Source organism: Mastigoproctus giganteus, chromosome 10 (genome assembly GCF_048544385.1).
Source record: "Mastigoproctus giganteus isolate SK-2022 chromosome 10, ASM4854438v1, whole genome shotgun sequence".
Classification (NCBI taxonomy): domain Eukaryota; kingdom Metazoa; phylum Arthropoda; class Arachnida; order Uropygi; family Thelyphonidae; genus Mastigoproctus; species Mastigoproctus giganteus.
In genome coordinates, this window is record NC_143584.1 from 162,453,191 (window position 1) to 162,478,545 (window position 25,355).

General features: G+C 37.5%; 1 protein-coding gene across 1 annotated transcript in view; it reads right to left on the reverse strand.

Moving 5' to 3' along the window:
* LOC150079437 (calcitonin gene-related peptide type 1 receptor-like) overlaps positions 1-24,878 on the reverse strand; it is a 142,866-nt gene extending 117,988 nt beyond the window's left edge. Inside the window, exon 1 of the mRNA XM_090383900.1 lies at positions 24,687-24,878. The gene's annotated coding sequence lies outside the window, so the exon portion shown is untranslated. The remainder of the gene's footprint in view (positions 1-24,686) is intronic.
* Between the last annotated feature and the right edge of the window lie 477 nt (positions 24,879-25,355).

Genomic DNA, 25,355 nt, shown 5'->3' on the forward strand with positions numbered 1-25,355 from the left:
TCCAAAAAAAGGAAGAAAATCGATCACAGAATATGTGCATATTACAGATGCCTCATAACTTTTCCTTCTTTGATGCAAATTCTAAAAATAACCTTCGTTAGCATCAGTATTAGAAAAATAAAAATATTGCAAGAAATTAACGACTGCAAGCATTTCAAAAGAATCCCATTACAGATAATTTTACTCCGCGTATTCCCAGTTAATTTTGTTATCTACTTCATCTATGTGCTCGAATTTTCATTACGTTTCTCCTTCCAAGAGATGGAAATTTATTCCAACAGCTAATTACTCTGTGGCAAAGAGAAAAATTTTATATCTACTTTTCAACTACGCTATCTTAATCTGCCATTAATATTCGGATACCTGCATATCTACAAATCACCTTTATTTACAAAATTGTGTGATGAAACCGCCAGCCTTTATGATAGCCTCCAATCTCCACAGAACACTCTCCACTAGTTTTTCGTGAATGTCCTTCGACATTTTTAGCCAGGACGTCCAGATAGACCTCAGTATTCATGGGTTTATTCAAAACAACTAATGGCTCCAGGCCAAAAGATGAAAAACCACCCCAGGACATCACGCTGAAAAACCCCACAAAACTTCGTTGTCAGGACGATACATTCCATCATGTAGATTTGTACCGAATCCACCAGAACAAGATACGACTGTCGGACTCGTAGACCATATCCTACGATTCGTCACTCCAAAGCACAACTTTCCATTGGTCTACAGTCCAAGAATTGTGGTACAAGCTAGACGCGTTTGGCATGACCGAATAGCCCATATCATGCAGCGTCCTGCACACTGCACTGGTCCTGACATGTCCCAATCGTCTCACTGAGGGTCTATGTGTGTGTGCTGCGACAGCGTCGACTTGTATTCCGAACTGACGATTCTTTGCAGGCTCTTCTGTCATGCTCCATCGGCTTCGAAAGTTTCCAAGTCGTTTCATGCCGGTTTCAGCATCACTGCGCTTCCATTTTCAGATCACATCAATCGTTGACCTAAAGATCTTCAATGCCCTTGAAATGTGACTTATGTGACTCCCTGTTATTATTCCGCCGCGCTGGAAGTCTGTTAACTCTGTCAATGGTGCTATCTTGCATTCATCTACTGCTGTCTTCTCGATGGCGGCTTATGATCATATTTATAGTTGTGTGTGACACGAAATAATTATCTCAGCTCACTCATCAATCCTAAATCTCTTTCATCTTCGACTACCTTAATTATATTTACATTAAATAATACATCGCAGGATCAGTATATACAACTGCTCTTCGCCAAGCTTTTCTTTTAAGTATATCCCCATTTGAAAGCCTCAGAGAATTTTTAAAAATTATCTGAGGCCACATCCCTCTCTTCTTTCTTTCTTTTCAAACCACCCGCTTGTTTGAAAATAAAAGAGAGCAACTTTTATAGGGATCTTCATCTAATAAAAGTGTTTAAAGAGTATTATGGAAAGAACAACCTAATGAAAAGTGCGCGTGCGAGACGCAGAAGGGGGAAATGGAAGTTTTGTTTTTAAGTATGAAAAATTCTCAGATATTAATTTTGTAGTTAAGTGTAAAGCTAGAATTTGGCAGCATGCCAGAGTAAAGGAAGAAGATGAAGAATTAGGAAGACTATTTATGTTGTCAGTAAGATGTATGAAATGTAAATATAGTTCTCCTAGGAGGAAGAATAAATAATGTATCCGATACTTTCATTTGTTAAATATTTTGCCACGTTGGCTGCCAAAGCTGAGCAGTTTGTTGTCTGGGGATTAAACATCAACGGAGTTGATATAAGTCTGCAATTCACCTCTGTATTTTGGGATACAAAGTCTGCATTTTGGGATACAAAGTTTTAAATACCTGACGAAGTTTTGTGTGTTTATTAGATAACTGGGAAGTTTTGTCTTTCGTAGTAGGCGGTCGCGAAATGTGACTTTAAATTCCAATGAAGAATTGAACACGCTTCTGACTAATAACTGAAATGATGAATTATTCATAGGAGAACACACGAGTATCAATACATTACGTATGACAGTGACTATTTTGAAAGCGCTTTTCGTATACTTCGCCATGAAATAAGACAGCGTTCTTATTGCCTTCGCTTATTCTTTGTCTCCTCTTCCGTTATGTGGATATTTGAGATATCGTGCGTACATTATTCACGTGGGTTATTGCGAGGCTATGAATTAGATGGCAGAGGAGAGGAGATCCTTCGTCAATGTGTACCCGAAACGGGCTTGAATATGAGAAACTGCTGTCGCTGCACAATAGCGTAATCCTATTCTCAATTACCAACTACAGCGCAGCTAGATTAATAATTGCTGCTTTGATACCTGTAAAAGATGATGGATTGAGAATGAAATAATGTCATCCATTTCTGATGATACAGAGACACACACACAGAGAGAGAGAGAGAGAGAGAGAGAGAGAGAGAGAGAGAGAGAGAGAGAGAGAGAGAGAGAGAGAGATTTGCAATTCCAATGCGGCGCCAATAGATGTCATGGATATCATACTATATAGCTAAACTAGCTCTGAACATTGTTTCTCAATTTCTTTTCCAATGCCTCGCTGGAGATAATATTTCATGGTGAGGAAATGTGACGTAATTCCTTCTAATTCTAAAAACTTAGGGGCGATTGTTCTTACGGTTGTACACACCTTATGACTAAACAAAATCCTGGCAGACTGTTGAATCTGCCCTTTAGTAAGACCCTCGTGGGTAGCACAGTTGGTAGATTCGCTGTCCTCCCCACACCTGGTGGAAAAGACTCGAGTTCGAGTCTCATTGATGATGGGAGGAATTTTTATGGACCTTTTTTCACAACGTGGCTGAGTTAGTCGGTCTAAGGCGAGGGCAGCGTGGTTTTTCCTCCCGAAAACTCTGGTTTTCATCCAGCAAAACAGAAAATGGACCACAGGACGCGGGCAATTTACAGACAATATACAATAATTTTAAATATCAGAAGGTTGATAGTAGTTTAGATAAATCTACGTTGGTTTACTCAGAATTTATGTTTTTAGAGGAAACAAACGGAAATTACATAATAAGTTCTCTTTTATGTATAAAAGGATTTCATTTCTCACAATTGAAAATTTAATTTTTGTAAAAGAAGAAGTAAGTTCTTTTATTCGTGGTTGGATGTGTTCGTTTTCCTCATTGCTGGTCTTCTAATTGCTGAAAAATTTTCCACTCTTTTATTTTAGCTAATTAAAAATCTTCACATAAAGTATTACCTCATTAGGGTGGTCAGATTGCGTTTCTTAATTCTCCACGTCTCTCTGCCAAGACATCTAATTTAAGAACACAATGCAAAAAGCGCAAACATACAAGTGTCATGGAAAGGGAAAAACCAAACAAGTTAAAAAGCATTTAGAATTAAGATATTCTCGTATTCTCTTTTGGTCTTTACTATTTCAAATACAGAATAAAACTTTTCGTGATTAAACTTGACAGATGAAGTCATAATGCAGTCAAAATATTCTCACAAAAGTTTCACCAAACTAATACTGGAGTTATTTGCATTGTTGGACAAACAGGAAACGGAAATGGTCACTTTAATCACCTGAAACGTATATCAAACGTACTAAGAGCATGGTGGAATAATAATGGTGGAAAGAAACGCTGGGATTCAAAGAAGCAGATTAGTAACTGAGCGAAAATTGGTGGTTTGAGATTATACCATACATTCTGGGATGAAAACAGCTCTCGGATCTATACTGACATTGATGGATTCCGAACAGTATTTAGAAACAAAGATGTTAACTCATCAGGGAGGTAATTAGGAAAACGGTGGTTGTAGTAAGATTTGTGACGTGGTAATTGAAACTGGTGATTGGTAAAAGAAAGCCATCAGCACTCGAAGAAAGAAAAAGTCCGTGCGGAATCCAAGACAGCCATTTACGAAGGTGAAGAACATTTCTTCTATCGGTTAATATCTGAAGAGTGCGTTCGTTTTCTGTCTTAAACAATTATCACACGTCGTGTACAGAGAGTAGAATGCAATGATAATGTCCAGCATTTTCCTACATCGTTTGACACAAAGCAAGAGAAAGCTAAAATATTTGTAGGAGCGCTTTTATCTTTTCTTTCTAAACAAAGGGTAACTGGGGTCCAGTAAGTAGATGAACGGCCTGCCATTGGCACTCAACCAGTCTCATTACATTCCCCTAATAGCCGTACAAACATCAGCATTTTTCCAATGTCCGTCCACCACAAAGGCATCATTTACTACCACTGTTTTCCTCTACTAGAATACCCAACGAGGTAGGAAAAGAAGTGGTTGGATACGTGCCAAGCACTGCTGGGAGCCATTCGGAAGCAGGTTGCACGTGGGTGTTGCATTTCCCACACGGCACTTTAGCAGATGGTTGTTCACAAGCGAAGGGAATGGGGAGACTGAAAGTACATATATATATATCAAGGCTGTCTGTGTGTGCGTGTGTTGAAATATATGCGACCAGAGAGAGAGAGAGAGAGAGAGAGAGAGAGAGAGAGAAATGCAGAAGCATGGAGAAAGAGAGAATCAGAAAATAGATGAGAGAAGAAAATTGGGAAGAGGAGAATAATCTAATAAACATGTCGGTTCTCCTCGTTGATATACAACGAATAACGATCTACTTCAAAACAGAATTTTAAGTTCTGAAAGAAACTAAAAATAGTATTAATCTCATCTTGTATTTCTTTTATTTTAAAAATGATTTTTATTCCTTAAACAGATTGCGAATAACTAAGCCTAATTTTATTTTTAACTACAATTAATATTAAACGAACGTTTATTCGAACATCTTTTATAAGGGGGCGCTGCTAGCATTTATGTATTGTTGGAAATGTACCTGAACTTGCAGAAGATATGAATAATTACTGATCTTTCATTTCGAAACATATTTGCTTTTAATTCCTATAGTAAGGATAAAAACAACAGGCAGTTCAAGGTTTTCTTAACTAGCCTTTCTCTTCTTTAAGTAATCATATGGAAAAATAATTAAATAGTAGAATAAAAAGACCTACATCGTGATGTCATTTACGCATTCGTATTTTTTCCTAAACATTAACCTTTCGCATCTTATATTTTAACTTAAAGAGATGCCGCTTTATCTCCAATTAACTTCATCATTTCATCTTGCGCGTTTATTTTTATTAATGTTTAAAATTTCAAACAATTTTTGTACTAAGGAGCTGAAAGACAAAAATTTATCCACAAGAAGAAATCAGATTTCATCTTGCTGCTAATGGAACAAGCTTAAGTTTATTAATATAAAGAATACTTCAAATAAACAAGGAACCGGTTAAAGATGCTGAATATCTGTAATTAAAATGTCAGCTAATTAAATTAGTGTTTCAACAACAGTAGAAAATAAAACAGCGTGCGGTTCACCGCGCCACCACAAAAATAAACATCTAACACTCAGCTGCAAAAATATTGGAGAACGTAGTTAATAGAGAGTTGATAGTCGTGGACATTGATTCTTCAAGGGGTGAAAAAGTATCCCTGGTACAGAGCATGGAGGGGAGGAATTAACAATTAACAAGATTTCACATATACTCAGTGATCATTGAAGTATGATCATCTACCTTTACCGTGGTAGGCCATCATTCGCATGGATGACAGCCGCTATTCGCAGAGCCATTAACTCTACTAGATGTCCGAAGACATCCGTAGGAATCTTCAACCGTACTGACTGCAAGGCTTTCCACAGTGCCTCTTTACTGTGTATCTCGAACCACTCGTGCACGGTGCGGGCCCGATGACGCTGCACATTGTCTTGGAAGATCCGTTTCTCTCCGGAAAAAAAATAAATGGTAGAGTGCACATGGTCTCCTAAGAGTTGCCGGTAGATCTCACCAACGTTGGTCCATACGCACCAAGGGTTCTAATTCTTGCTAGTAAAACATGCCTGGATAGTGGGCATCATACATGCATGATGGGTCCATGGACTCTGTTGCTTGAGCCACACACGAAGAGTCCGTCGGAGTGTTGCACTGGTATTTGGACTCATTTGACCAACACGACCTGCCGTTGAGCCCGTACAGCCTGCTGCCCCTTCGCTCACCACGAATATCCTGTGGTTCTGTTGGCGAGAGGTGGTTTGACCCGTTGGACACCATTCTTTGTACTCACCTTAACCACAATGGGCTGTGAGCAACCAACAAGACGTGACGTTTCCAATATGGAAGCACCTGATCCACGAAGTGATAGACATCTTTGTTCGATCTAATTTTAGTTATTCGAGGCTTCTTGCTCAATAGAGAACAGGGGAGGATAATCTTGTTAACGCTGCTATGGCGCTCTTTGGCACCAGTTCAACAAATACATTTAAAATATAAAAAAAAAAGATTGTTGCTACACGGAAACAGCAGTCAAACGTTAAGTCCTTGTTTAAAAGCATTTATGGATGTGTTTATTTTCTTTTTCTTCCGAAGAGCTCGCTTAATGTATCAAAAAAAGTACAGCGTGTGCCAAAAAAATTTAACCATAATTCGAACATCGGAACTAAGGTTTCAAAGGACAGCTGCCACCTTCTCTCAAAAATATTTAGACTGTGGAGTCGTGTAACGCCACCAAATGTGGCACTTTCAAACATTTTGAAGTTAAATTTCCAGTTTTGAAGACCATTTCTGCAAAAGATAATCTACGGATTAAAAGAGGGCAGCACGCTTGATGGTCGTTTAATTATTCAAAGAGAAATTCGTAATATTTTAACGGAAACAAGGGTAAGCCTCAATCAATCATTAGACGATCCAGCCAACCAAATACATTTTCTCTGTCCAACCGATCTCGAATCTGAGTTGGAACTTTCATCGAGAAACTGTCTCGTGCCATTCCCTTCCAGTCAACAAGTTAACACGAAGTATACGAACCGTTAACTTTATCGCTTAGTGGACTTCTTAGGTCGGCAGTACGTGGCTGGGTTGGGAGATAAGAAAGATTGATGTTTCTGCCACCTCTTAAACCGCACTGTTGTCTTAGGTTGTAACGTGGCATCTGCTTAATAAATTTGGTACTTAGCGTTACGGTTATGACTTCCAATATAACTCGTTAAAATTATAAATGCGTAGCAGATTCGGCAAAGCTGTCACGTGCCATTCAGCTACATCACGAGGGGTGTAAATCTGCAGAAAGAGTTAAGACAAGGAAGAAATAATTCGATTGTTTCTTCGAATTCCAAATTTTCTATTAATTTTGGGTGAGGAATAAGAGCACGAGCCCGAAAATACTTTGTTTTTAATATCTCGATACACGCATATAAGAAAGCTGAACTTCGTATGACTAATAAAGTACACGGTGGTTATAATTAAAGTTCACTATTCAGTAGAAATGATGTGTGTGCATCAATAAACTCTTTCATAATGTTATATTTTTAAAATTTTATTCTCCTATTTAATTATTATTTCTATAACAATTGTCATTTTAAAAAGCCCCGAAGATTCAGTTATAAACATTAGAACTTAGACGCTGTTAAAAGCTATCTAATCCTAATTTTTTCATATTAAAAGAGAATTGACAGAGATTGTCAAAAGTTATTTAAATCTATAATGAAAGTGAAACCATTAGTGTTAAACTCATTATGTATACTTTAATTAACTCCTAATTAATCTATTAAGTAAGCTTAATGAAAGTATGCATTATTCAGATCTGTTCCAAGAACGAGATAAGGGAACATCATTACTTTTGTTCTATTATTAACGTATTAAAATGCAAAGATAACGGATCACTCTTAATTAATTTACGTAGCTCTTGGAGAATGCAAAGATCGAAAAAAAAATGTACTCGTGGACAGAGGTGATGCAGGTCCTGTACAGAAACTCTACGTTTTCTTTAAATAAATCTAATTATTAATTTGTAAATTTTATTCGAGAGAAGCAGAATGTTAAATAAAAGTACTCGATTGAATCTTTGTGTTTTGCAATCTTTGCATTGAATTTTATCAGAAATTTTAGTAGTTATTAACATAACTATTTTAAGAAATATCAGTCTGATATTATTCTTAACTATTTATATCACTGTGGTATGCCTCTTAACTATTGATATCACTCTTGTGTGATACATAAATAGTGATATCACTATTGATATCACTCTTATATGCGTCTTAACTCATATAAGAGTGATATCGATATCAGTCTGGTATGCCCCTAATCACCATCCTCCCCACACTGGGTGGAAGAGTCCTGAGTTCGAATCCTGTCAATTAAACGAAGTATTTTTATGGGCATTTTCAAACACGGCTAAGTTGGTCAGTCTCAAGCGAGGGTGGCATGGTTTTTTTCCTCTTGGAAACTGGGTTTTTCATCCAGCAAACAGAAAATCGGTCGCAGAACACATGCAATTTACAAACGTATGTATATATATTCGATGCAGTGTGGCCTCAGTTGCTCATGCCCCTACAACTACAACAACTGGTATGCCTCTTAACTATTGATATCACTCGAATGCCTCTTAACTATTGATATCACTCGAATGCCTCTTAACTATTGATACCACTCGAATTGCTCTCGACTATTGATATCATTCTGTTGTGCCTCTTAACTATTAAGAGAAATATCCGTCTAGTTCCTTAAATTCCGTCTAATTCCCTTAGATATTAATATAATAGTTTAGATATATCGGTCTGTTATGTCTTTTGACTATCAATTAATAGTTTAGGGACGTACCAGTCTCTATGTCTCTTAAGTATTAATACATTATAATAGTTCATACGTATCGGTCTCTTAACTATTGACTTAATAGTTTACAGACTCATCGGCCTGGTGTGTGTGCTATTAATGTAATAGTTAAGTGACGTGTTAGTCGGATATATTTTTTCTTTCTTCTTTCTTTAGCATAACTATTAAATGTGCGTAGAAGCTTATGCGCATTAAAATGAGTTTTAATTTAAAGTTTAACAAATATTGTCAAAGGTCAAATTAACTTGAACATAACGGAGAGTATCAAATATTGACTGAAACCATATTTTCATGCTGGACATTTGGGAGATGAATTAAATCGTCGAAGTTCTTTGAAATACGAATTACAAAACGCGTGGAAATTTTTCTACCCATTTAAAAAGCATTAAAATAAACGTCGATTAATTAATTTATTTATTTATTACATATCTGTTAAGTTTTATTTATTTTTGAACAACAATATCTATCACAACTTGATCCGTTATCACCCGATTTAAAGGGAAATCGTGCACAGAGACTTCTTGGGATGAAAAGCTTCTCTTTTTCCATGAACATCCTGAAACGAATACTTCTATATTTCGAGTTCCCTGTATTTTAAGGAAAAGCAATTTCGTGATGTTGGACTGGTGCTATGGGCTTTTTCCACCAAGATGTATCATTTATATGTATATATCCTTCTAACATTCTCCACTTCTTACAGTCAAAAGGCGACAGAAGTTTAAGCGTGTGTATTGATCTTTCTAAGTATCTCACGGCAAAGCTCTGAGTGGTGCGTACATAGCTCGCGTGCTTGTTTCTCTACCTGCACCGCTGATGATTTTAGGGAATTCGATGTCACTTTTTTATGGTCGAGTTTATTGTGGTTTGGAAAGCAATGGCATGGAATGAGTTAGCTTCGGTGGTGGAGAATTCTATATTTATTTGTGAAACTTTCATTTTTCCCCTCTCTCTCTCTCTCTCTCTCTCTCTCTCTCTCTCTCTCTCTCTCTCTCTCTCTCTCCATCTATCTATCTTTCTGAAACACTGAAAAACCATCTTGTTATAAAAAAGACATTTTCCATACTGAGCATGACTCCCACAGGCTTTTATGACATCAGTACTTCTCTAGGAGGGGATACTTTTGTTATGTGGAGACTGGGATCTTGCTCCACTCCTCTTTCCATAACGCCACGTCTAAAATGACATCTCTGCTTGAACTAGGACGTCATCTTGTGACTCCCAGTTGTTGTTCCAAAACATCTCATAGGTGCTCAGTTGCGTTTCAGAGAGCTCTGGGCTGGAAAGTGCAGGTTCGCCTCATTGTTCTCCTTACATTACTGTTGTACTAGCCTGATTTATGACACGAAATGCTTATTTTTGCATCTTAGGTGGAGTTTCTGAAGATTAGATTCCTGGATGACCATTTTTCAATTTAAATATCTCCCTGAACTTTTTGATCCAGTAATGTTTGATTTAAAAATTCTGTGAATGTTTAAAAAAATTAATTTTATTCAATGATAAATATTTGCGCTATTAATGTTCTTCAATAACATCTCCTTCTGCAACTACTTGTTCTACTTCAATACCTCAACCGTTTTAAAACTTCTCGATAGTCGGCTGCAATAACAACGACACCTCGTGGAAAGAAGTTTGATCACACCACGCGCTCGTTGTCAAAAAAATGCAATAATCATGTTCTTCGCGTGTGATCTTGACTCCTGCAGATATTTTGACTTTGTTGACCACGTTTTTTTTCCGTTGGAAGCTTGGAACTTTGATCTCTGGATCATATCCGTATACTCAAGACTCATCGCCTGTTATAAGTTTTGATAAAATGTAGGATACCACTTAGCTTTCTCGAACAGTTCAAATGAAATGAAGATTCAATACTATTTTTGATCTCGAGTAGGATTGCGTAGAGCAAACTTGGCACTCACTCTCCTTATTCCTAGATCCTTAATCAGAATGGTCTGAACCGAATCACATAAATGTCCAGTGTCTAAGAATGCTGGACTCTAGAATATCTGGAAATCTCCTTAGAAATCTCTCCAATGGTTAGTCGTCAATTCGATGGAATGATGGTGTGAAGTTCATTTGTATTTTGATTGATGGGGTGACTCTTTTCATTTCGCCCTCAAGAGAAAACTTTCTTTCAAAAAATCTTTGAAATTACTTTAAAACTATTTTCTTTCGTCATAACTTCATTTCCATAAACTGTAACAATATTTGAGGTGTTTCTGTGGCCGACTTTCCAAGTTTATAACAAAATTTAATGGGAAAAAAAACACGTGTACACTCAAAACAGTTTTGGTGTGTGCGCATGCACACATCAAAGCTGTTTCACATCCTAAAAACATGTTTTAAGTTCTGCTCACAATCTCTAACTAGATACCACTATGCGTTCAAGAACTATAAGAGCATTCACCGAAATTTTTGATCAAAATTAGCTTCAGGCCTGCTGAATTTACGTACTATCCGCAAAATAAAAACAAAGCGTTAAAAAACAGCCCTCAAAATAAAAACTTTGATCTATTTATACGTAAAGGCAGTCAGATCTTGCCCAGGAGGCAACTAGGATAAGGGTTAATGCAAATGACTCCACTTATGAGTATCCAATACTGGACACTTCTTAAACACTACATTTACAGTATCGTGTTTAAGAAGTACAAGGGATTCGCTTTCTGAATAATTACATAGGAGCAGTTTTTTCGATAATGATTTTTTTAAGAAAGCAAACCTTTGCCATACTTCCTAACATCCACCTGAAGCTGTTGAAAAAGGGTTAATCAAATCCTTATGTCGCAACACTGCATCGTTTACTACAACAAGAAATGTTTTTAAAAGAAGCTGTAGAAAGCTTCCTTTAAAATAACTGAACAAAAGACTTATTCATCGAGTCTTCCACACAAAAGACTTCACGATGGGGAGGGTATTAAAGTCTGAATTGTAGAAGGAAATACATTTCAGCAGTCATTTCAGCAGCCCCTAATGGAATAATGAGATGTATTGATTGCTTTTCTAATAAGGTATGCATGCAAATTGTTGGAAATCCTGTTTTGTTAAGGGAATTAGTGAGCTTGCAAACCAACACGTCCAAAACAATGGGCCTGTTGGTATTCTGTGTGGATATTACGGCTGCTGTAGGTGTTGCTGCTGTTGTTTGATTTATCGTCATCGTAACTAAAAGGCCAAGAGGCGATAGCACATTTTGAATGTAATTTGCGTGTATTTTGTGATCGGTTTGTCTGTTTTCAGGAAGTAAAACCGGTGTTTCCGGAAGGAGAACCATGCAACTCTTGCCTGAGACCCACTAACTGTGCTATAATACGAAAAAAGTCCATAAAAGTTTCTTCCATTCAGATGAGACTCCAATCCGGTCCTTTTGCACACTTTATAGTCGCTGGTGGTTTTTAGGCGTAGCTGAAAACTCAGGCCATATTGGGTATTGTGCGTTATATCTATATCTGGGTGTCCCCGGAACGATTTGCATGTTGTGAGTTATTCGGGCCTGATTGAGGAGAATGAATTTTAGAAATTCCTCCAGTCTATGAGGGAAGTCGAATTCAGCCCTCTCCAAAACAGTGACAAGTGGCGAAACCACTGACGCACCATGACCAAAGTAGTCGATGGACTCATAAATTCCTAAGAAAATCAGCTTATTTCGTTCTTTTATTAAAAAAAGGCATCCGGCCCGCCCTTCGGAGTGACGAACTCGACAAGGTTGTGAAAAAAAAGCCAAAATAAATTTCTTCCATCATTGATGGAATTCGAATTCAGGCATTTTCGTAAAACTGGAGAGCTTATGTAAATTTAAGGAGGGAGGAAACATACCTGAATGAAATCGAGACTCCATTTTCCCTTTTTTAAGACATGCTAAATAAGTCTGGCTTTCTTTTCCCTTTATTATTAATTGAAGATCTGTTATCAGTTTCTTTCTGTTCTTCAAATTCTTAAATGGACAATTATTAAATTGAAAATAATCAAAATTATAAAAATCGAAAAACTCTCCAAGAGCCAAGCATCGCTACCATTAAAATCGTTAACATAATGGAAAATTAAAATTTCTAAAAAAAAAAAGAAGTTATGGCTTCTCTTCAAAGTCGAACAATAGCAGTGCAAATCCAGTTACAGCTTTCATCTGCAGCTAGCGATCGTCAAAATGTATGTCCAATACTTATCGATATCTCTCAGCTTACACGTAAAGAACTCGGAGAACTATCCAACTTTGGATGGGAGCAAATGAAAAAAAAAATCTCTTCTCTTCCTTCCCTAAATAAACAGATGGTAAATCTCTGCCTATAAGAAAAAATATTCTTACTGTAGTTCGCTAGGGCATCAAAATATATTTCTTATATTTAATCGAAATATTTTGAAAACAATTATGAATAGTTTGATACCAAATTCAGATTCAAATTTGACATGGATGGTGTTATAACACATCACACATTCCAGTGCAAAAGTACGGAGGAAAAAACTCCTTTGTCCAGCGAACATTTCAGTAGGCAGAAAACGTGACAGACACACAGAGGAACACTCAAGAATTATTTATAGATAAATAAGTTTGGGGGAAAAAAACCAGCAAATGAAATATAAGCTTTCTCGGGTTAAGAATGAATTCACTAAGTTTGTGTACAGTTCTCTTTTATGTTGAAACACTTAGCAGAGATTTATTTGAAAACGCTTTCAAGAGCCATAAGGAGACATAAGGGCTTTTCTTTATTGATTCTTAGTCATTGAGGTCACCCTGCATGCGAACTTTTAGTTGGGTGAACTGAAATAGCACGTGGGCAGCCTAAGTTTTTAATTAATGAGATCACGTCCACCATCAAGACCAGAATGAAAAGCGGGAAATTTATTTTTGGCATAGGCAACTAAGGTCATGAGAAATCAGTATATTTAACTGTAAACTGTCCTTATTATACGGCTGGTTTGCCACTCTTTTGGATAAAAAATTCAAATCTGGAAAAATTTTAAAAAATGAAACTTACGCACGAGACCGACTAACTTGGCCAAGGTGAAAAATGGCGATAAACTTTCTCCAGCCTTCCCTGAACTGGAACCCAGGCTTTTTCCACACGGAAGGGTCTATTTTATCTTTGACTGTATATTTTATAAACAGTTTTAATATACAAATTGTAGTATAAATAAAGGGTATCGACATTAATGTACTTTTCTGTTATGGTCAAAAAGAACTTACTCACTGCATACCTAAAATAAAACCGTATATTTATTGTATATAAATACAAAAAATCCACTAGACAAGAAGAACATAGATATATAAGAAATGTTCATAATGATTATTTCTTAAAATATTTGATATAATCTACCCTGTGCATATTAAAATATTTTTGGAGAAGTAAAAAGACAAAAAACTTTAATGGTGAATATAATACTGTTCTCTTCTCATAGAGGAAGAACATATTAAGTAAAGCAACGTTTTTGGTATTTAAAATGATACTTGATTTATTAAATGTGTGTACTGTATCTTATTGCACAAAAAAGAGAGGATATTCGTCATCTAAAAGAAAAGCCATTAGGAAAAGTACAATTTAAACATCTATAATAGAATCAGGCAGTAAAGGACTAATGTTGCAGTTGTAATGTCTGTACTGGATAAAAGGGAAAAATACTTAATTGAAAATAATCTAATAAGAGGACAGCTGTGAAATGGCTCGAAACGAGAAGACAGAAAAATCGATTGTGAGTGATATTTCAACGAGAATAATTCTTTTCATACGAAAAGTATTGGCTTTTGGACTAAAATGTTATTTAATTTCAAAGTGGAAAAGGTGTTTCATTTATGGAAAGTGTGCTTAGCACTAATATAGGGCAACCGGGTTACTTCAATGACATGTGGAGATTATACTGTAATATCAGATTTATAAATAACATGTGGTGTTTCCTGTTTTGTTTCTGGGAAGATGCAGTTTGTGGTAAACAACAGGTGTCAGCGAATGTGGCAAAAATCAGATATCCAGAGGTCAGTGTATGTTTGACACAAAAAAGGAACAAACGACATCACTGCAGCGTCCATTTGGCACAGGCGAGAATGGCTTGTTCGATTTAAACGTAGAACGAGATCCATTGACAAATGACCCAGTTCTGGTCACAATTGGTATCATGAAAGTGAAAATGGGCCATTTGTGGAGGGAGAGGGGAGGCGGGCGAGTGATGGTGATACAGATTGCCACGGAAGCAGGAGTTTGTCGTAAGATTAGCGGAGGCCAAAACTCGAACTACCCGATTCGTAAAATGGCCGATGAACTTCTCTTGTCATTTCCTTCGAAGAAGTTACATAAATTACATTGGAAACAAATTCCAAAAAAGTATGTCTGCTAAAAAATACTGAAAAAATAACCCGTCATATTAGAGCCACCAGAGAATTACTTCATCTGCTTGTGTGTATTATGTCTGTAAAATCAGTTGTATTCTCTGCTGGAAGAAGAACCTCAGTTTCTTGAAGGAAAAGTCTTGAAAACAGTGCTTGAAACTACCTAACCCTCCCATATTATGAAAAATCCCATAGAAATTCCTCATCATTGACAGGATTTGAAATTAGGCCTTTTCCACCTGGTGTGGAACGGACGGTGATTATATCCACTAATACCTGAAAGGGCAGGATAGGAGGAAGTATAGTTTGTTGAACAAACTTGGCGTAGATTATCAAGTTGCATCGGACCAAACAAGATCAATCAAATTCTGTCAAGGGTGTGCTGTGAGAAACTCTTGGCAGTTTTGTTTGGTAGTTTTCAAAGCAGTTTTCAAAGCAGTGAGGGGGGGATCTCAGGCGTCCTTTAGTAGTACCTCAGTAGTTCGTATCATGTCATATGAAGATTCTGTTATGTAAAAACGACACAATCAAGGCAATTAAGGTTTTAAACTCTGCTTTATTTAACTGACATCTTTACAGAACAGCGTTGTGTGCATAGGGTCCCACCACATAGGATCTCATGTTTATGGCAACAGTCAAAACTGGGAGAAAATATGTATCATAAGGTGACAGTGTCCAGCGAAAGCGATCCTACTTCTTAGATATTTACAGAAGTGGGTCACTAAGAGAAGTGCAGGCTGTATAATCTTGTCTCCTTATGTAGACAACATCACGTGATTTCTGCTCTAAAGAGCGTCAATACAGTAGTGTTTCCATTACTTTTCGAACAACCCTGTTAGGCTTAAGGAAGAATATATACGGTAACTGTAAGAGAATGCTGCATTTTAATTTCATTCAGATTATCACGCACTTTAAAATTCCTTAAAGCGCGGTACTCTTGGGCATTACATTAACTTCGTAGAATTGAGATAACCAATGCATAACGCGAGAAAGTTACTCGCGCGTGTAGAAGGGGAAGGATGCCAATGGCTGCCGGATCAGTGCGAGCGTATAGGTTACAACTCTGCATTCTGCCGGAAGAGTAACAGAGTGGAAGACAGCGAAAAGTCAGGATCTCTTAATAGGCGGAACACGTGTCCCTTTGCTACTGTGCACCAACTAAGGAGCTGGACTATGGAGAAGGAACCGTTGCAGATCGTAACTGATTCAAAATATGTTTCTAATTACAATAATGCGACAACACCCTTTGGTTGCCACCTTTGGTTAAGTACTTTGTTATCTGCGTACATTCGTTGCTAAAGCGAGTCAGGTCACTTAAGCAAAGTTCCAACGATTATTTCAAGCGTACTTTACAGTAAGTGACATTACTGTAATGCACATCACAGTAATAAATTAATATTACTGTTAGCTTATTGATCAAAATGCACCTTGCTAAAATACCAATAATGTATGAGGTTCTACTAGCTGACACTCATTTCCTCCAATGTCTGAGATTATTTTTACCTACGTTTCAAAGGCATTTGCATACCGTTTTCCTCAGAGTGAGTGACAAAGATAAATACGAAACCTTTATATTTAAACAACCACAGTATAGCACGGGCAACTGTGCAGGTAGTAGTACCACGTAACAGAGAACACAATCACGTGGTCACGCATCGTTGATTAATAGGGCGTTTTGGTACTCTAACGTAAATTTACACATTCTCAAATATACTCTTGATTTGATTATCAGCAGTGATGCTTCATGCATTAAGAATCTGCAGATAAATGAACCACTAGGTGGCAGTGATCACAGTGTGCTGAAGTGGGATTTACTCAAAGAGGTAACTACCATTAGGGGTAAAGGGAAGGGTTATTGCTTCCGTAAAGGCGACTACGATGGACTGAGACAGTATTTCAATTCTATACAGTGCGATTATGTTACCAACAGCAAACTCAAAATGGGAAGCATTCAAGGAACTTATCTTGGAAGCTACTAGGCTTTACATACCAACTAAGAAATATTGTTCAAGGTTAAGGCCTAAGTGGATGTCAGATGAACTAATGAGGCATATGGCAGAGAAGAAAAATGCATGGGATACATACAAATTAACACATGACACAGAAGCCTATGATAGATACAAGTTGATATGCAACCAAGTTACAAAGGAGGTTAGGCAGGCGAAGGCAGATTACGAGAAATCCTTGGCAAGGGATGCAAAGAAAAACGGCAAAGAGTTCTTTACTTATGTAAATTCTAGAAGGAAGGGGATGAATCAGATTGGTCCACTTGATATCGATGGGTCAACTGTTGATGATCCTGCTCAGGTAGCTAACAAACTAAATGAATATTTTGCATCGACATTCACACATGAGGAGTTATTCAGCGAGGGGAATGCCAGAGGTGTATTCAACTCTAGCAGTAAGCTACAGAATCTTGAAATAACTGGGTGTAAAGTGGAAGAGAAATTGTTGAAGATAAATACAAGAAAGGCACCTATCTATCCAGGATGGGATCTATCCAGTTATATTAAAGGAAGCAGCAAAGGAAGTAAGCAAACCCTTAGCCATAATTATGAGAGCTTCCTTGGACTCAGGGGAGGTACCCATAGACTGGAGATGTGCAAATGTGACCCCAATTCACAAAGGAGGATCAAAGGCTGACACAAGTAATTATAGACCTGTGAGCTTACCCTTTTTGTCCAGGAAAATTAATGGAGGCACTGTTAAAGAAGCACTGCAGGATCATTTAGACAAGACTTCAGTTATAGCTCGGACACAGCATGGTTTTGTTAAGGAGAAGTCTTGCCTGACCAATTTGATTGGATATTATGATGCAGTCACAAGAGAACTGGATGCAGGGAATAGTTTTGATATTATATACTTGGATCTTAGAAAGGCTTTTGACACTGTTGCACATGGAAAACTGCTACACAAATTGGAGCAGTGTGGCATTGGAGGCAAATCGCTGCTATGGATAAAGGGGTGGTTGAGGGGGAGAAGACAGAGAGTGGTAATCAATGGACACTGCTCATCGTGGACTAATGTTATTAGTGGAGTCCCTCAGGGCTCAGTGTTGGGTCCATTATTGTTTTCTGTATTTATAAATGATATTGATGATGGTATATCAAGCTTAATGACCAAGTTTGCAGACGATACAAAGGTTGGCAGAGTTGTTAAGGACACTACTGACACTATGCTGCTGCAACAGGATCTGAAAAGGTTGAGCAGATGGGCTGAGAGGTGGCAAATGAAGTTTAACATTGACAAATGTAAAGTACTACACATGGGAAACAGCAACCCCAGAGCAACGTATCAACTCTGTGGTACTGACTGACAGTGGTAGAGAATGAAAGGGACTTAGGGATGGTTGCGCAGGCAGATATGAAGTTCTCTGAGCAGTGCAGACGGGCTGCAAGAGTAGCTCATGGAGTATTGTCAATGATATACAGGAATTTTACCAGCAGGGATAAGGAGGTGATTATTCCCTTGTATAAGGCAATGGTCAGGTCACACCTAGAGTACTGTATACAGGTCTGGAGGCCTCATTTCAAGAAGGATGTAGAGCTGCTGGAACGAGTACAAAGAAGGGCAATAAGATTAGTGAATGGAACAAAGGGGTGCTCTTACGAAGAAAGGCTTACGTTTTGCAAATTACAGTGTCTGGAGACCAGGCACCAGCGAGGTGATCTGATAGAGGTGTATAAAGCCTTGACTGGTTTGAGCATGCTGATGCATGCTCAAACCAGCATGCTCAATGCTGATGGGATTTGAGCATGCTCAATGCTGATGGGATTCTTCCTCTAGTTCAGAAAAATCACCTGAGAGGGCATAAATTCAAATTGAGGAAAGACAGATGTAGGATAGACGTGCGGAAATTTGCCTTTAGCCAGCGGGTGGTTGGTTGGTGGAACAGACTTCCATCCTTTGTGGTGGAGGTTGATAGCCTAAATAAGTTTAAGGCTCAGCTGGACAGGTATTTTGAACGAACAGAGGGGTGAAGTGGAAGTGGTTTTTTTTTTTTTTTTTTTTTTTTTTGGCTGATGCTGCATAAGCTTGCTTTCTTGCATCAAATGCCTCTACTAATGCTATTGCTAATGCTAATTCCATAGAAGTAGTAGTAGAAGTCTGCATTTGTTCAATCAGTATAAGTGTTAATACGCACTATATTGGAAAAAGTAACTGGACACCTGGACGTTTCAAAGAACCTTTTATTTCTACAATACTTAAACGTGTTGGCACACCCCTTGTTTTAATTTCACACTGTATCTTTGTTGGTTTGGTAGAGACCGGTTTTTCATCAAAGAAAGGCCATATTTTGGTCCATTCTTCCTCCAACGCAGCAGTAAATTCAGCTAATGGTTACGAGCGTGTCAACTTAACCCGAAACCAGGCAAGTCGACCCTGTGCATTGCGTGCCGTGATGTGTCTACTGCAGCTCTTCAGTAAAATTCAATGCAATATACCCTCATCCGTATCTTTTTTGTATTGATATCAGTTTTTGTGTCTTTGCGGTAGCACATTGGTTATAATCAACGTCTTCCTAACACCTGGTGGGAAAGAGCTGAGTTCAAATTCCGCCAGAAACACTTTTTTAATTACGTCACTGAGTCAGTGGGTCTCAGGCGAGGTTTTTACCCTCTTAAACTCAGATTTTTCGCCCAACAAAACTGGTGTACTGACAGGTGTGTTCTCTGGCTATTAAAAATGTACCAACCAGAGAACACCCAATTTACAGATATAATACACATGGATAGAGAAAACCTGCCCAAATCAATTGGATTTAGAGTCAAAGACCATGACTGACACGAATAAAGTTGTCTTTTTTACCTTCTTAAGGCTGAATAATAGTGAAGGCCATGGCGTCTCAGATGTATCTCCCTAACTACTTGTACAGAGGATCGCGAATTGCTATCATTGACAATCACTTCAACTAAACAAAAGTCCCTAATTCGGTGAAACCATCAGCTCTTGTGTGATGCTTTGCCTGTGAATTTCGTTCCCCCAGTCCACGATCTGGGACCGTCCTCTTGGACTTCTTGTCAGCTCTCCCGATGGGACACATAGGTAAACCATGACACGACAAGCACCATGGTAAGAACTTGAGTAGAACAATGCTTCTCCTCAGGATCACGAAGGGGATGTTGTGCCCATTTATCAGTTCCCCATTCCCTCTTCTATTTTTAAAAACCCAAACAAAGACCAACAACCTGAGCTTGAAAGGAAGGATCTCACAACCAGGTAACTTGATTCTGGGCTCGGTCTACATAGCCATAACTAAGATATTATTGGTCCTTCCTGGTGCCAAAAGGCGTTGTGCCTCCTTCAGGCATGACAGATAGATTCGAAGCCATATCACAAGGGGCGAATTCATTGACAGTGGGGGATTAACGACTGTTCACAGATAAGATCTGTCAGACGATTAACACTTGCATCTAGTGATGTCCTCTCCTTTCATAGAGAGACTTTTGATCTTCGCGACTCTTGATCTTAAGAGTATGGGAATTTCGGAAAATTGCCAATTGACACTAGATCCCCCATGCATTTCACTGCGAATATCACACAAATTTGTAACAAGTTTCATTTCCTACAACCGAAGTTGTTTCCAGCGGGAATTTTACAATGTTTGGCTTAAAGGAAACCTTGCTAACTTCCAAAAAATAGTTCGACATTATGACTGGAAACTCGTCTCACAATGATCAGGTGGAAAGGCGAGTGGCCAGTGTTACAATTATTTACTATCGTTATTTTTCAGTTTCGCATCCGATTAACAACAGCACTGGCTGTGTGCCACCTTTACACGTGGAAGCCACAAGATCCAAATTTTTCTCCTTTATCTTCCATCTGACCAAAGGAAGGCCATATACTGAATTCCAATTATAACTTGCAACCAATCTCGGTTGTTAAGTGGCTAACTTCCTTATCGATGATCCCAATCTGCTCATCCGCGAACATTCTGAAGCCAAAAGTGATCTCATCCTTTTCACCAAAAATTAGTCTCTTCATTGTTTGTAATCACAGCCCACGATGGGCATCTACTCCTTAGATCTGGTATTTCAGCATCGGAGATCTACTGTATATTTGAAATCGGCGTCTTGCCGCGACTGATTCTGCTTTGTGATACCTCTGCCTGCATGCTTTTAAGCCTGTTTGATTTGAATAAACATCGTTAACATTGTTCACTACGCTGGGAGGGGTGTCCAAATACTTCTGGAATGGTAGCGTATACGAATGTTATCATTATTACCCTGTATTTTGCATATAAGAAGCGATGTTAACCATATGGTGCAGTTATACGAAACACTATGTGAGGTTTCAGTTACTGTATGATTTATGCGTAAAGATAATTGTGTTTGTGGGAAGAGTCAAGATTGCCGACCATCACAGCTCTGGTAAAGGCAAGGCAATGTACGGGAAATAATATTCTAAGCTATATATAGAGTAGGCACGCAGTCCTGAAAATTTTCCTAATGGAATGATGAGCAGATAATGGAAGCGTGTGGCTTGAATCCCACACGAGGCTCACAGAAACAAATGGAAGCAATAAATAATGCTCTGCGCTATTTTTGATAAGCTGCAGAATTTACCAGTAACAAAACCTTTCCAGTTTTAAGAAATAGTGGAGATTTACAATACGCTGAAATCCAAAATTATGTACTCTCTGATAACTGGGCTGATAATTTGAAGCCAATAAAATGAAGATTTTATTAACTCGTGCCAGTGATAGTTGGAATGGCATAATTTCTCAACACTATGGACCTTTATGAGTTACACCAGTAGTGCCCAACTTCAGATAGTAGTTCTATATTGAGAAAGGCGGTTACACCTTATTAAATAAACAGCCGTAATGTTTCTCAATGGAGAACGATTTTTATTTGGGATGGTACCAAAGGAAATTCGGTATTGCATCATGATGGACATTGATCACCTTCCTCGCGCAAAACGACTGGCCACAGAATATCCTGACGACCCATGGCTTTAGCTGCACTGGCCCTTAATCGAAAACAACAAGAAACATATATACAACTATGATTTATATTTTAGTAAAATTCTACATTAAATCGCTGGAAGAATTCTGTGAACAATCCAATCACAGAAAAAAGCAGGCGTTGCTGCGGATGGAACCAAATTTTAATTAAACGAAAAAATAAGAAAGCGCCAAGCTCAATTTTCATTTGCTCTGTTGGAGACCATCCTTTTTTTTACTTCCTTATACTTTTGCCTCAAGATAAAATACTTTAATTTCGTTACTTCCGCAACTCTAAGTAGAGAAAAGTTTGTTCCGTGTTTTTCGATAAAATAGTCAATACTTGTAGTTCGTGCAAATTTTAAACTTTATCTCGCTCTTACGAATCTGGGTCACAGTCCAGCTGACACGCAGAACTATTAAGATTTTCTGAGTAATGTATTAAGGAAAAGAAAGCAGGAGACTTTGTATATCTGCAGTCATCTTGAAATGAAATGTCTTTCTAGATGTCTAAAAATAATCGCTTTACAAAGGAACTGGTTAATCAATGCTCGCAGAAGTGATAACTATCTAGCTGGTAATCCGTTTATTTGTCGATAGATTCTTTGGTGACGGTTGGAATTTACCTTGGAGGTATTTCTTAGATCAATAAAAGCATTGAAAGTCGAAAAATAATGTAAATTTTCATCTTTCATTGACATAATTTCCATTATACACTAATTGCAACATACGTTGAATAGGTTGAAATACAAAGAACTCAAAGATATACTTTTAAATTAGGTAGTCTCATAAACAAGTCATATTGGCGAACATTAACTCTGATGAGAGTATTGGAAGGCATTGGGAAGACTGACTCTTGTTCCTTGAACATTACATTTCTTTTATATCTTTGGTCATTTGTAGTAATAGTGATTTCGTGCGCTTTATGGTCTACTTCGTATTTCGGAAAGTGAGGTGGATGGTCAGTGTTGAGGTCAACAGCGGAAGAGGTGTTGTCCCAAAATAGTTTTGAGAATAATAAACCGCTCTCGGCCTTTGGTTTATCGGCTGTTTATGAAGATCTATTTACAATACTATTTTAAAGGAAAAACGCTGTGATCCTGACTAAATTCTAGGCAATTATAAGTTAGTCAAGACTTCATCCTTCGCCATTTTGCTATCCATCCATTAAACTACTTTGATTTGTAAATTCAATGAGTTATATTCAATAACACTTTCAACCATTTCTTTGAATAGTAAAAATATTTGTCTTGTAGATGGTTGAAGTTCTCAATTAAGCTTGCAGCTGAAAAGTTTGGCTGTTTCACAAAAACTTCATTTAGGGTAGGAAATGCTTACGAGTACTAATTGAACATGCCTCTTTGGGGAGAAAAAAACGCATTTTTACACGATATTATGTAAAGTCCATTTATGAAAAAAAAGTCGCTTGCTAAAATAAAATTGTTTCTTTCCCTAATTGGATGTAGAGAGACACTTAAAAAAAAAAGAAAGGCACATTTTTACGTTGCATTTAAAACTAAACTTTGGTATCAATAGGTGTGCGAACTGACGGCGTGGACACATCATTAAGTTGACATCGATCAGCGTTGACGTACGTCACCTCAATGTTATATAGTGGAAGGTCATAACGTGTAGTTGCAACAGCCTTGTAACTTCCCATCATGGAATCTTGGTATATATAATCTTGGTCTGTAATGGTTTGTGTTCTCTTGTCATCCAGCAGACTATAACTGTTCCAAATGCTTTTTTCTCTAGCAGCTGTACTTGAAACAGGCATTGGCTGCAAGATGAGACCAAACATTTGTTAGGTTGACCGGATTCTCATGGTGCAACACAGTAGAAAGGCATTTGAACCATCAATTCCATGATTAAACGAAGATCACTAGCATTAAGCATAAACTTTTAAGTTCATTAATTATTTATTATATTTAAAGACGTTTTCTCTACCTTTCTATTAACTATTAAGAATATAATTTTATATCAGTTGAAACCATTTTCAATCTTTCTATTAGTAATATACAAGTATTTTATAAATCCTTATTTCCGTTAGTAAAAAATACGTCATCTCTAATGAGAAAAGACGTGCATCGAATTAAACAGCGTGCTAAAACACGTCATTTAATTTGATGTGTATAAAACATCATATAAAATAGATTATGACGTATTTAAAGTCTTCCTGCAAAGTAGATTATGACGTGTGTAAAGTCTTCCTGCTAAGTAGATTGTGACGAATGTAAAGTCTTCCTGCAAAATTGATAATGACGTGTCTATAACGCGTCATATAAATGCAAAATGACGTCTGTAAAAATGATAATTTGAAGAACAATTAACTGTATGCGTAATTTGAATGAGAAATAACGTGCTGAATACGTCATCGAAAATATGAACGTATCAATAGCGTTATATTAGATAATATTAATTAATGACTGTTTTAAAATCGTTATACTGGATGAATTTTGCCAATGAAATGTTTCCTAGATTCAATAGAGTTGTAGAACGATTTGTAAAATACAGAATTATAACTATTACATAATTATTCAATTATAAGATTGCTTTCGTGTAAAAAAATAAGATTTATATCTATTATATATTTAATATTTTCGCTGCCGAAAAGAAGCCACTTTTTAGAATAAACAAACGATGTTTTCTTCAATATTCTGTCAGGGTCATTTGCATTGCAATCTTCATTCTTCGATAAATATTCTTTACCTAACTTAATGCTTAAATCCAGTATTTATCACAAACAGACAAGCAGTGGAATTATTTTCCTACCTCTGTTTAATGGCTGCTCAGTACGTAACCCCTCCAGTCAGGTGTTTTTTTTTTTTATCATGGGATCAGAAGAATAATTAAATCGGTAAACTTTTATCACTACTTTCACTGCATCTGCGTGCACTGATACAGCAAAACTCCGCTCTTCAAGAAGTTTCGGGACGCGTTCTAAACGCGTCCGTAGTCGCTGAATGATATCCAGCGTTTCTCAAATACCGGATTCCTGCACAGTTTTAGCGGCTGATGTTGACGCATGCGTGTTTGGCTGTTTTAGCGGGTATGAAAAGATGCGAAACATGAGAGAGAGAGAGAGAGAGAGAGAGAGAGGAAAGATGGATTTTTGTCTTGTTTGTTTCCGTCAGTAGAATGGCAAGGTCATTTAGAGCAGCTGCCCATAACAGTTCCAGCTGGACAACAAGTTGGAGTCTTAATTGATGTTGTTCAGATCTGGAAAACCAAAATGTTGTGGTTCATTGCAAAAACTTTTGGTACCAAGTTATATTGTTCTTAGGTAAAAAAACAGATCACTCTCATTACATTGAAATGATATCCATCCACCGACATGTACACAGCCCTGTTTAAGATGCCCATAGGTTAACTGTTTAACTAGGTATTTAATCATATTTATTAATCCCTATTTTTTATCTCGATAGAAAAGAACGATACAGT